The following is a 14,612-nucleotide window of genomic DNA, read 5'->3' as shown; positions in this document are numbered from 1 at the left end:
GGACGACCACGTAAAATAATCATTCGGGAAAGCGAATGGAAAACCTAGAGTTGTTGGAGCGATTCCGGGAACACAAGCGGTGCATCGTGAAGCAAATCGCGTACAAGACGCTAGTGCGACCAATTCTAGAGTATTGTTCCAGTGTTTGGACTCTTTATCAAGTAGGGATCACAAGAGTGTTGGAATGAATTCAGAGACGCACTGATAGGATCCTAACCTCTCGTTATAGCACATTCGAAAGTGTAACAAAAATGCCTGGGGAGCTTAAATGGGAATACTTAGAAGAAAAACTACCTAGTTCACGCACAATATTGCTGGGAATATTTAAAGAATATGCGACCATTATGCTGCCAACAGCGCGTTACGCACTGCCTCGGAGTCACGGGATCTGATCCTTATCGCGGATTTGCGGCGAGGGCTGTTGAGCCAGCACGCCAGCAAATGGTTTTTAGGTCGTTTCCCACATCGCACTAACTAAATACCGGGGCGGTACAAACGCCTCCCACACTCTCAGGTACACGCTAGGCAATGATTCAGAAAACGTTCTCACATTTGCACGTCAGTGTTACTCTACACGCAGACAGATGGGGTACACAGATTTCGTTCTGGGGGGTGAATGAAAAACTGATGGCCTTAGATGTTTAGTCTGTTCAAACCCATGTTCATCATCGTCATCATCACCACCACTTATGTAGATGTAGAGATAAGAGCATCACCGTTCATTACCTTTCTGTCTGTAAGAAGATATGCAAGGCAAAAAAAGTGTAAAGAAAGCCTCTCGATGTCTGTACAAGGTACCGCGAACAGATGAAACTGATGTTACCTGATAGACGGCAAGAGCCCTCGTACTCGTGTACACAAATGTGCGCAAACTGCAAAGAATACAAGTGGATTGAACCTACCGATAATGATTATCAGCTTTAACCTATGAGCTAAAACGGGTATAGCGTGTGACGTCATGCGCGCCCAAAGATAGAAGAGAACATTAATTATATTTATTCTGCGTGTGTATTATATCTGGGAATGTGTGGCGGCAGACTAGTCTGTAATGTAGTTCGAGGTCCAGGTTACGTTGGAAGGCGTCACTTAGGTTGTGAGTTGCCCGTCCACTTACTGAGCCCACACCCTGGGTATATCCTTTGGCGAAGCCAACTAATTCAAGTCTCGAGTCTTAATTATGATGATCTGTGTCGTTGCGCGAGGTCTCAGACTAGATTGAAACGATTTGTTTGCGATTAGGCGAAGCGAATGAATATAAGATCACGACAGTAATGGAATTGCATTTCTATGAGTGTTTGTGCCGACTATTTTGCTGAAGTTGTGGATCAGTCTGCATGAGCAGTGTTAGCAGCTTCTGTGTTTCCAAGAATACTGAGGTGAGGTTGTTCTGCCTGGGCTACCAAAAAACGGTAAAGTCATTGAACGTGCCACGTGTTAATTCCTGCTGCAAATCCTTGTAGAACGAGTTTTATAACTTATTTTTCAGAAAGTCATTTATTTAACAACGTATACTGGAATATAAATCCTCGGAGTTTAGCTCGCTCGGAAACGGACAAAACAGCCGTGTAATCCCAAAACAATAAAAGATTGGCAGACGTTTACTGCACGCGACCATGTCAGTCCAGTGCGACAGAATGCGGCCGGGAGGGAGGTGTTCCATTAAACTGAAATTAGCCGCACTCGGTCTTTCAGGAATTATATTTGTTGCCGCTTCTGAATGTGTTTTGTTTTCCAGTACGCACTTCGGATGTTGGGAAGCTTAAATTCTTATCCATGAAAGTGAGTCATTGTGGCCTTTGGTATCAACACTGCGATATGCGGAGGAAACTTTTGGTCATTGGTCACAGAGGATATGCGTATATAAATACGACAATTTTGCAACTGTGTGATGGATAGCTGTAAGATAAACTGCACATAGAACGTTTTGCAGTAACTTCGTATGTACGAACGTGTTTGAGCTTAGACTCAAGCGTTGCAGGGATCCAAACAATGAACCTTGCGAAACTAAAAGAAGACACCAACTGCGACATAGTCGCGTGCATGAACAGTGATCCAATACTGTCAGATGTTTTTTATTCCCGTCTTTGATCACAATATCAATTCTTTTGACGATGACCGGTTTCAGTCAGTAATGACCATCCTCAGATCTACAATATAAAAATATATACACCTAGTGAGCAGTGTGCCTTTCAACACAATACAGCATTACGTTTCACAATATACTATCATACAACCAGGGAAATGTAAAGATAAAATACGGTGAAACCTACCTTTTCTACACCAAGTCCTAGAGTGATAAGGTCGTAATGGCATCGTGAAAACATGTAAATATACTCCACACAACATAGTAACATAGATCTAAAATAAAGTGTAGAGTAGGCCACATCGTCCACACAGTCATTTTTGCAACTGGCTACTGAAGTACAGTAGCCACCAGAAATATGTTTCCATACATTCTACATAGATGTCGCTACTGTGGGCTTAGATGTAGTCATCATTTACGTAAGAAACATAATCTGATAAAACACATTAGGTAAAATACATGTATTTTACCTATTACATGTATTTTACCTAATGTGTTTTATCAGATTATGTTTCTTACGTAAATGATGACTACATCTAAGCCCACAGTAGCGACATCTATGTAGAATGTATGGAAACATATTTCTGGTGGCTACTGTACTTCAGTAGCCAGTTGCAAAAATGACTGTGTGGACGATGTAGCCTATTCTACACCTTATTTTAGATCTATGTGACGATGCTGTGCTTGAATATATTTATATGTTTTGACGATGCCGTTACGACGTTATCACTTTAGGACATGGTCTAGAAAAGACACACTGCTCACTAGGTGTATATATTTTTATATTGTAGATCTGTGGATGGTCATTACTGACTGAAACCGGTCATCGTCAAAAGAATTGATATTGTTATCAAAGACGGGAATAAAAAACATCTGAAAAAAAGACACTTTCCTGTGAAATATAAGCAAAGTAGTAGTGAAAATTCAAGACATTCTATTCGAAAGTGCCCAACTGTGAAATCAGTCTGCTGCTGTGTAACATTCAATACTGTGCTTCTTCGCATCCTGCGTTGTAACACGCTTGAATCCATCGTGGCTTGCTGTGAATAAGGTGGTCGAGGCTTTGCCGCTATAGCCCGTCTCACTCCTCTACGGCGGCCCACCTGAGGTCACCCTGGGTGTGACGACGGCTCCTGCGACGGTGCTGTGCAAGTTTCAGCTGTTGTTAAGAATGCTCAGTTGGTTTCATGTCAACAGATGCTGCAGTCCATTGCCATTCTGGTAATTCCTACCTTCTGCTGTCCACGAGGTATGCGCGAGTACAACCGTTTTTAAATACAAACGCGTCACCGAAATGCTGACTGTAAAGCTAGATAGAAGGTTGGAGGATCCTCGGTTTCGCCCCGATTGCGACGAGTGGCATCCGACATCCAGAGGTGACACCGGCCCTACGTGTTACTAACCCACCTCACTGCGTGCCTTAGACGTACCTGACGGCCTACACACACTTGGCGGCGACCGTCAGGTGTCAGACAAGCACTCTTTAGCGAAGAGAATCCGGCACTGTTGTTCCGGGTTCCGATCCAGATGTTCCCTTACCCACCACTTCTCCAGTGATTTGTACTGTTGTTCATAATGAACTCCTGGAACCCAAATTGATTGGCCGGGAATCCAAATTGATTGTGTGGAAATAATTGGCTGAGACAGTTAACACTCAAATATCTGTAATGAAAATGGTAACTTGCAGTCAGAGCTTCGGTAAAAAAGCAAACGAATGAAGATACTATAAAATGAGGTATCGGTCTAAACATTTGTGACATTAGAAACAGTATTTGATCTAAATATTAAGCAGTAAATATAGTATAGCGCTTATCAAGCCATGTTTCTCTTAATGCTATGGTAACAGTGAATGCAAGATCAGTTCTCGCTTTCCCGCACTTCAGCATCTATTCGACAAATGGAGACACGGCTGCACTTTCATGAAGCTGTCGGGAATTACAGAGTGCACTAGGCTTCGAACTGCGTTTTAATCCGCCCGGAGTGATGAAAATCCCGCTACGTACTTGGGGGAGGAGGCTTACTCGGCCTGGAAGTGATGTGTGTGGAGGCATTACGCTATGTACGTCCCCACATGCACTCCAAGTGGCGGGCAGCGCAGCCCTCCCCATCCACTCCCGCCCCTGCTTTCTTATACCTACGAGTGGGGAGACAACGGCAGAATCAATCTCCATTTCATCCATTCAGAAATGCAGCAGACAACATACATTCGATTTGCTATGCGCCCTGACTGAGAAAAGTTCTTTTTAGTTGACAGAACCGGTAGAGGAAATACTGATAAGCAAGAACAGGTTTGCGTGAAGTACAGGTATCGTTAACTGAATTTGGGTTGGGTTGGGTTGTTTCGGGGAGGAGACAAGACAGCGAGGTCATCGGTCTCATCGGATTAGGGAAGGACAGGGAAGGAATTAGGCGGTGCCCTTTCAAAGGAACCATCCCGGCATTTGCCTGGAGCGATTTAGGGAATAACTGAATTTGGATGGTGGTCTTTGGGCGGGAAATATCCGCTGAGCTATCAGGAGAGAATACGTGCAATAGAGAAAAATAAAAACTGTCATTTTTTCGTGTGGGAAATTGTTTGAATATGGTAATAAGATCTATGTGATAGAAAAGTTCTATGTCCGAAGTATATCGCTGTTGCTGCTACGACACTGTAGATACTTTGTATAATCCTGTTTGGTACACTTTGAAATACTTGGCGCTCACACGTGCAGGAACCGAAACAGTTTATTAAGAGTGGACACCTCACAAAGAAACTAATCCACTATTCAGTGTAAGATCTGTAGTCAGTACAATTGTAGACACTTCCTTGGTTGCCTGCTCCAAGGCACGACTGATGAAACGAGGTAAATGTTTGAAGAGAAAACAAGCCGGAGGAACATCGTAGATCATTAATTTGGTTTTGAATGGCGACTAGAAAGAGAGAAGAAAACTGAAGAAGGAATTGCAGCTACGCATTACGATTTTGCCTGTTTTAGAAAGCTACGTTTGTGGGATATTTCGGTCAAAATGGGTATCGGTATCTGCGGGAATTAATTACTCGTATATGTTGTTTTATTACATTGATAATAAAGCTTAGGTGTCTTATTATACCAACAACCAAAATTCCTTCGTTTGAGATATTAAATTCTAGTAAATTCATATTGTGAAAATAAATCCAAGACTAATTTTTATATATAAGGTTTTTACGCAAGTGTCGTCCGATTTCTAATTTTATCACATGTCTAAAATATTGTCAGAGTTCACTTTTGAAGAACATTGTGATGTCCCAGTGAATGTTGTTTATGCACGGGTCCACACCTACGATCTAATTTTCTAAAGAAAACACTGTCCATTATGGATTGTACAACTCACATTTGTTTGCTATTGATCAGTAATGTCTTTGTTACGAGTTAGAACAGCTGATGGTGGTGTATCGGGAGTGTAAGCTGAGGTACACATATGGAATAATGTGCATTTTCACTGGTTGGATGTCTAACACGTACTTCAGCTGTGTTGTACGGGGTTCTCCCACGTGTCTTGTAAACTTTCTATTCATATTCGATCCAGATCATGTTAATTGTTTATGCGAGGGTCCACAAGTCACATCTGTTGCTACACATTGCTTAGAGTAACTTCTGTTTGTTATTTGATAATGACTATACGGCTGCAGTCGAAATTGGCGAGTAGCAAATAAACTGAAAATTGTACAGTCCAGAACAGACAAAATTTTCTGTAGAAAAGTAAATAACTGTACTTGCAAGTCAGTCGTAATTTGCAAGATTTTTGTTTTTCTTACTTTTCTTTATTCACCTAAGACAAGCGTGCTGATGTGTGATTCGCAGGTCATGATGAGCAAAGTTCTTGAACGCTGAGCAAACCGGGATTAATCTGTGAAGGCGATTAACGGGATGATCATGGCCGATTTTCAAGCCCGTCCTTGTCGAATCGGAGAGTCTACTCTGTCTGTAGTAATCTTGACGTCGACAGGGCGTTAAAATGTAATTTTACTTTCTTAAAACTAAGTACTTCTATCCCTGGTACTTTACAGGTCTGAAAAGAAACCATGAGGTAGCCATCTTATTGTGGAGAATTAAAGTTGTTTATTCCCTTTTACGATTATTTTTTATGTCCTACAAGCTGGCTTGTTTTCAGTAACTGCAGTCGATTTCAGAGCACCTTATGCTACATCTTCAGGCACATAGCATGGTAATCGATGTATTATCATTTGAAAATCACACAACCCTTTCTTGCTGCCTGTCACCTTTGTTATATAACAATACCAATCAATAACAATAGCTGTTCAAGACCTCCCCCCCACCCCCTTCCTCTCTCTCTCTCTCTCTCTCCCTCTCTCTCTTTCTTGATGAAAACTTCAATCCCTGGCGAAATACTAGTTTTTGTCGTGTTAATATGATGTGAATCTGTTTTATTCGGCAAAACCAGTCGAGGCAAACACACCAATTTCGTGAGTGAGAATGCAACTAGTAGTATGTAGGTGGAAACAGTAAAGATGTCAGATGCAGAAACACGTTGTTATGTATCACGAGATTTTCTTTCGAACTTTTAAAAATGGTTTAATGACTAAGAAGCGATAATCACAGAAACTGCTAACAAATATTCAGATATTTCGAAAACCCTGTCAAAAATGTGTAACTTTTTCAACTGTTCCACTGCCGTACGTTTTTTTGTTTACGTTGGAAGAGATCTATTTTATGGCAACGTCCTGGTTGATATATCAAGAAGCCACACACTCCATAGTCGTCGACGAGCGTCAAGGAAATTGCGTGAAGCCTATGCTGAGCAGCAATTGGGGTTTATTGGGGTTGGGTTTTTTCCGATCTTTTAAGAAGTTTCAGATACGCAAATGTCTTTTGCGGCTAAATGATTGATGCTGGTACAGTGTAGGGTTGTTTTAATTGTCACGGATGATTGCGGAAGAAACGAGAGAAAGAGGGTGTCCCTCCTGTGAAAATTCTAACCTAACCTAACCACATGTGCTGGCACAATTTCTCTTGAAACAAGTAACTTGTCAACAATTCAATTTTCAGTAGTTTGTCTGCTTTCGCACCTCATTCCTCTGAAAGCAGGACGAGTATAGGCAGTGGCGCGGCGTGTGTTCGCTGATGCGAGTTCAGCAACGCCATCCACAGCTTTCCTTCACTGTGGTGTTCTCTGAGCAGAAATGATACGTCTACTGAAAGGAAAAGCTTCAGCATCACAGTTGGTGTGTGAAGTTGTTCTAGGACTCTAGACAGTCTTCTGAAAATGATGTTTGCATTACGAGTTATTGGCTTCAGAAGCTCTCACTGATAGATATTCTGTCTATCAGATAACGCGCTGTTTCTTTCGTAATGTCGGTGGATATTTACATGGCGCTCTACTGTGGTTTAGTGTTAGATTTTTTTACTCTTTAGCGAATGAGCGCACGGGTACATGTTACTCCGCAACAACAGCTGCTGAATAGATAAGTTGATAAAAACGTAGGACTCCGACTGTGTTTAGCAATACAGGTGAAATAAATTTAACACTTATTTATTACCACAGTAATATGGTGAAATACAAACATCTGCTGTAGAGAGCCTCGACAAGTCTTGGCGCACGAACGTTATATCTACAGTTCTTTAAAACCACGGATACGTTCCATCAAGTCGAGCACAATGTCCGGTTCGGCAGTCCCGTCACATGAAAGTCCAATAAAAGACGGTGCCGGACTGTATCAGCAAAAGCGAATCAAATACTGCCGAAGGTCTCTCAAACTGTCAAGGGTAGCATCACTTAATCTGTCCTTATGTTTGGCACAATTCTTTGAATCGTTCACGCCTTTTGTGTGGCATATTCAGAACATACGTGTTCACTGCTGTCGTGCATTTATCATAATTAACTTAACAGTTTTACGATCGACTTAAATAGTAATGAAATATTCGTGGAACACCAATGGAATACTCGTGAAAATATTCGGATATCCAGACTTTTTTGTGGTGCTGGTATGTCACGTCTACTTCGTTTGTGGTGGAATAATGCAGTGCGATGCTATTCCTGTTGCTGCGTTTCTGAGCCGATATTCGTTGCAGCCTAAAAGCCAGTGAGGCGGGGATTTCCGTCTGCCGCCACCGTGTTCCTGAGCACGCCTTCCGGCTGCGTTAGAGCAGAGCTCCCGGTACTGTCACGCCAAGGCTTCGTTGCGTTCTGACAGTACACGCTGACGGCCACGCCCATTTCTCGGCCGAGCCTCGTAGTTCCTCACCTTTCAACGAACGATCAAGTTAACCTAACACTGCTTGGGAAGCGTGCTGCAAGTTAGTTTTCACTGCACTACTACTACAAGCCGTCTAATGCTCCGACATGGAAATTATACCGCTGTCATGTCCAGAGTAGCGGTTGTCGACTGATGGTGTTAGCAGGGACGTCACCCTAATAACGGTGTGATTCTTCTTTGTGAACCGGCGTGACTCAGAAGGGAAGCATACGCCTGATTATGTTTATCTTCCTCACTGTTCTGGTACATACTTAGTTGGAACGAAAGCGCTCTAGTACGCTGTACTACTCAAGCGTTTACACGAAATTAAGGTTCAGAGTTTTACGAGCCTGTTGAATACCATACAAAACCGTCAGCCGTCGTTAATTAGAGCTCCTAATGTAACCGTTTAAGGCGGCATGTGCTAACGTGGAATGTTACGCTGACGTTGCGACATGGTGACATCAGATATACCGGACATTCTTTCCCTGGCGAAGACATAACATGCGCTGTTCCAGGACTCCGTCAGCGTACAACCAGGAGAGGCAGCTACTTTTTATTGAAGGTACTGGCAGCCATCGCAACGTAGTACGTTACAGTGCGTGCCAGGACAGAAAGTATTCTTCCAGTGATCAGTTACAGACATCTTGCTTGCCGACGTGTTTTCTCGTAAACCAGAATGCATCCGCGAAATAGTAATTTGTTAACCGTGATTCAATTACTGCCTCAGTATGTGTGGGATTGTACTGTATCACGTTTTCATAAATAACTGGCCCTGCGATATTTTTAACGTATCACCGAGTTCAGAGTCTCACGTAGTTCCAAAACGTGGCTTTTTTTTTGTTGACAATTTGTTCGTGCGCTCATTTGTTAACGCTAGCTTGTCGTGTTCTAGATGGTCTATTAGCTACTCTTGCCACATTTTGCCAGACGCTGATCAGACTCTCCTGATGTTCTACGAAAAGACGTTCTCGGAGCATGCTTTGCCACAGCTATCGCAGCTCGTTGCCAGTGTTGTAAGTATGTCGAGATGAGTATCAACATCGATGTCTACATATGATACACATACCACACGAAGATACTCGGCGTTGTGCCTATAGGAAAAGGTGAATTGGTATAAGTCGGATGACGATGTACAACTTCGGACCGGTATTCGTTTATTTCAGATCGCTACCAACATTAGCCTAGCATACAATGCTTGTGTGTACGCGCCCTGTTGTTTCTATTCTTTGTTATGTTCTTCGTACTGTTTTTCGTGTTTTATGTTGGATTACAGTTGACAGAATTATTAAAAATGAGTGATGAAAACAGATTAAGCAAGTCTTAACTTTTGCGTCTCGTCTGCTTTTGTGTACAAAAGCTAGTGCGCTGAACTCAGTTCTGTTTGGTGACGAACGTAACCTATGTTCGCAGCGACCGGAAAGCTGTTGTTGCCAGCCGAAGTCCTTCGATCTGTATCGTTTCAACTACACTAATCAGCTATTACCTTGTCTCTGCAGAGTGCGCACATGGTACACGTTTCGCGGCATTGAATCGCCAAAGAGTAACACCGATGTTAACTAATAAAAAGCGGGTATAGCTTATCACCCCTGTTTGCATCGCTGTAGGTAGTTAAGTACAGGTACAAGGCGACATGTACCCCTCCACGGCTTATGCAAGTCATGGCAGTGAAGTGGCGTGTATGTGCCAGACTGTTCTGTGGAATCAGAACAGTAATGTTTGTCGACGTGGAGACGTGACACAACGGCAAGAAGGAGATTTCGTGTTTGGACCTGCCCACGACCACACCGACAGTGAAGTTGTTCGATTCGTTGATGTGTCGATGGCGACAGTCTGTCGGGATTGATGTGCCACTCTCAGCCATGTATGTGGGCGTAATAGCAGTGATCGTAAGAAGACACTAACCGTTAAGGGCTTGAACGAGGGGCACGCCTTGTCGATGACAGTCACTTTCAAGCCTGTCAGAGCAGCTGCTGTCAGTGAATACAGGCCCAATTCATTCGCGTTACCGTGAACATGAAGCAAGATATTTATTCCAGAGGCTGGACGTGTACGTTCCTTGTTTTGATGAACACTATCGCATCTCGACTGGGCCGCTAAATTACTCGGTCCTAATCTGATAGAGAATGTCTGGGACTGTTAGGAACAGTGGGTGAAAGGTAACAGTCGACATCCCCGCAATATGGCAGATGTTCGCAGTCAGCTGGATATGGCTTACCTGAAAAGACGTGTGGAGTCTCTTCTTCGAATTGAAGCCATTATCTAGTTTAGGGGCGGAGTTACACGGTACTATCGTGATGCCCCGTGAGGGTGACTAATTTTTTGTCTGATGTACTTTCGTGTAGCCAATGATTTCCGAGGCATGCCGTTGCCAAGGAGAGTATGGGCAGTATACTTGCAGTAGGTTTAGATGTAGATTAATTACAGTTAATATGGACTTGGCAAATCTGAGCGCTTCCCGGGTATACAGTGGAAATTTACTTGTTAAAAATTTTGTTTGTAGTTTCCGTAAAAGTTGCATAGTTTGGATATTTTTCAGCATGCATTTTTGTTGTTTATTGATTAAATATTTACTCGGTCGACATACCTTACTATTATATAATATGATGAGGTGTGATACACGACGTGAAAATTCTTCCAGCTTGTGTTAGACTTTCGAGATAACAGGTGCAGAACTCACGACAGTAACTGCAATGAACTGAAAAGTGTGGCTCTGAGCACTATGGGACTCAACTGCTGTGGTCATCAGTCCCCTAGAACTTAGAACTACTTAAACCTAACTAACCTAAGGACATCACACACATCCATGCCCGAGGCAGGATTCGAACTTGCGACCGTAGCAGTCGCACGGTTCCGGACTGCGCGCCTAGAACCGCGAGACCACCGCGACCGGCAATGAACTGAAAAGATCAATAAATAGACTATTGCACACAGCAGTAAAGCTAATGCAAAATAGGTGAAATTAGAACGTACAAATGCGAACCATTTTGTATTAGTTACTGATGATTTAGAATTCGTCGAAGGAAGGCCTCCAGTAGGACCAGTCGGAAGACAGGAACGCGCGGTATTTGCCTCATTTTTGTCGCTCACTATCCCAATATGGGATTTTGGCGTGGCCTGTCGTGTGACGACATGGTTAGCACACTTACCGAGAACGGTTGCCATTCCGTACTGCAGTGGCACTGTCTGTGAAATGCAGGTTTCCGCGAAATGCCGCGCGGAACAAAAGCCGTCGATGAAGTTGTGGAAGAGGCGCGCGCCGGCCTTTTTGCTCGGTCCGCTTTTATTGGCGGCGATGCGCCGCGCTCGTATTTAGGCAGTCGGTAATTAGGTGATGCGCCGCTCGCCGCTTCCCGGGTCGGGTCGCGGACTGTTTGTGTCGCGACTGAATATTCAGCAGCGCGCGCCCGCAATTAACCGGCCGGTCGCGCCCCGCTGTTCGCCTCGAACACTGCAGCCTGGTCGCTGCACATGTCCGGCGGGCGACTTGTTTTCTGCTCAAACTTCCAGTCAACTCACTGCCAACTAAAAAAATGGCTCTGAGCACTATGGGAGGCATGCCGTTGCCAAGGTCTTAGGTCATCAGTCCCCTAGAACTTAGAACTACTTAAACCTAACTAACCTAAGGACATCACACGCATCCATGCCCGAGGCAGGATTCGAACCTGCGACCGTAGCAGTCCCACTGTTCCGGACTGCAGCGCCTAGAACCGCACGGCCACCCCGGCCGGTTCACTGCCAACTGCAGGACTGTTGGCGACAAGTACGTGGCCTGGAGTGGACTCTGAGGCAGGAGTGGTTGGTTTCATATGGTTACATCCTACTGACTATACTTTTCCGTGGGTCGTGACGATGAGTTGGACCTCATTTAGTCTGCGGCCCAGCGGCAGTCCGTCGGATTCACTAAAATGTCGTAAGCGTTGTGGAAGTTCGTGAGTTCGTATCGCCCCGGTGCTCTTCTCAACGACCTTCGTTGCCCCAATTCGAAAACTATCGCAACTACATTAAAAAAATTGTGGGTCAGTATGTTTTAATTATCATTTAAATTTTGTAATAAACGTAGAAAGCAAATAAAAGTAACCAGAGATTGCGTCTGGCGAGAATCGTTTCTATGAGTGGATTCATTAAATATGTCGAAGTTTTTTGTATCTAAGAGCGCTCGGAAACCAGCGAAGTAATTTTTGTGGAGTGTTTTTGAATATTGCATTATGAAACTGATGTCTGAGCAGTGACCTTCCTGTGAGTATCAATAACATCGTAGAGTACCAACACACAAGGTATCTTTTCACCCAATGCTATCGTATTTAAATAATCTACTGGTAGTTGTGACATCAGATTTAATATTTACGGCGATTCAGATTGCCCATACCTCCACACCACCTCGACAAACCGCGTGCAAGATTTTCAGTGTCTCTCGCTCGCTGCGCACAAACTAGTAGTCATACAGGAAAAAAAATTAGCAAAATCTTTTTGTATGACATTCAAGGTAGTTGAATTTTGTAGTGGGATACGTTTTCCCCAGAGGCCGTAGTTTTCGAGTTATTCAAGAAAAACGTACAAAAGTGACCTTCAGACGCGTTTTTCTTGAATAACCCGAAAACCGTGGCGTCCAGCAAAAGCTCCTCAACACCACCACGGAAATACTCTCTTCTATATTGGCTCTTTGCGAATACCAGCTATAAAGTGATACACGTCGCATGTGCTTCGCTTTACAATACATTTAAGAGCCATCTGTTAGCTAGAGACTTAACTGCCTGCATTCATATAGTGAAGCGTGCATTCGCAAGCTGAGCTTGTCGTAAGATTGAAATGCCACAGCAGCTCTATGCGAGTACACAACGTCATTTTATGCGATTGGGTTAAGCGAAGATGGCCGGAACGGGATTTAAACCTCACTTCCTCCTGAATGCAATGACAGGAATGGGACGTGTAGAATATACCGATACCGGACCAGACGTCGTACTTGTCCCATGAAGTATTGCTTGTGTGTCGTGATATGACAGTATAGAACAAAACACTGATTACATTTAAATTATTATTTTGGAATATAGGTTGTAACAACAGGTTCGAAAATGTCGTGGTTTGAGATTTGTGCTCAGTCAGCATATGGCAATTGGTTATCATGTCCTTCTGTCGTTAAGGCACATATTTGAAGCATATTGGATTTTGTTGGCTGCTTTACACCCACCATTTTGAGTATGTTATTGGTGAAAGCTTACGTATTATCCTTATTGCTCCGTTGTCTCACGCTGTCTTTTTATATTGAATTTCACATGAGCGGTGAGAAAGTTTCTGAACAAGACGATTAGCTGGACTGAATAAAAAAGTATTGAGGTCGCTTTTACTTTAACAGTGATCGACTGGGAGGATAACACATCATTTTAAGATGGTGGCCCCTCGGGCATGGGGGTGTGTGTAAGTTAGTTTAAGTTAGCGTAAGTTAGTTTAAGTTAAGTAGTGTGTAAGCCTAGGGACCGATAACCTCAGCAGTTTGGTCCCATAGGATCTTACCACAAAAATTTGAAGGTGGTGTGAAAAACAGGATGCGGATCGTATGGTCCACCTGGAGTTAACCCATGGAAAGGAAAGATACAAGCTCACGAAAGTGACATTAAAAAGAGATATCTGAGCTGGCTTCCTTTCCACCCACCATCTAATCATTAAATCCGGGGCAAAGAGTGACAACATCATTATTAAGATATTCGTAACATCTCTTGCATGAAATGAATGCAAGATACATTAAAATGATCGGCTTTTAATCTCAGAGCCACTGATTGCAATAAGCAAAGACAAACTAGTGACCGCAGTTCACGTTCGATCATTACATCTCTTCACAACCGTCTGCCAATTCCGCTGGTTGCAGTCTGAAAAAATATAAAATATCTGCATTAGGAGTAGGTAAATTCAAAAGAATTGAAAAACTCTAAAACTAAAACTCCTCCCGCACAGGCCATGAAGGCCCAAAGGTACCGACTGGCTGCCGTGTCATACTCAGTCCACAGGCGTCACTGGATGCGGATATGGAGGGGCATGTGGTCAGCGCACCGCTCTCCCAGCCGTATGTCAGTTTACGAGACCGGAGCCGCTACGTCGCAATCAAGTAGCTCCTCAGTTTGCCTCACAAGGGCCGAGTGCACCCCGCTTGCCAACAGCGCTCGGCAGACCGGTTGTCACCCATACAAGTGCTAGCCCAGCCCGACAGCGCTTAACTTTGGTTATCTGACGGGAACCGGTGTTACCACTGGGGCAAGGCCGTTGGCTTCAAAACACTTACAATAGTTAGATGTCATCTTTTTACGGCGGAATGAATAGTCC

This window comes from Schistocerca americana, chromosome 2 (assembly GCF_021461395.2).
Source record: "Schistocerca americana isolate TAMUIC-IGC-003095 chromosome 2, iqSchAmer2.1, whole genome shotgun sequence".
NCBI classification, from domain to species: Eukaryota; Metazoa; Arthropoda; class Insecta; order Orthoptera; family Acrididae; genus Schistocerca; species Schistocerca americana.
Note: the sequence above shows the minus strand (reverse complement) of the source record.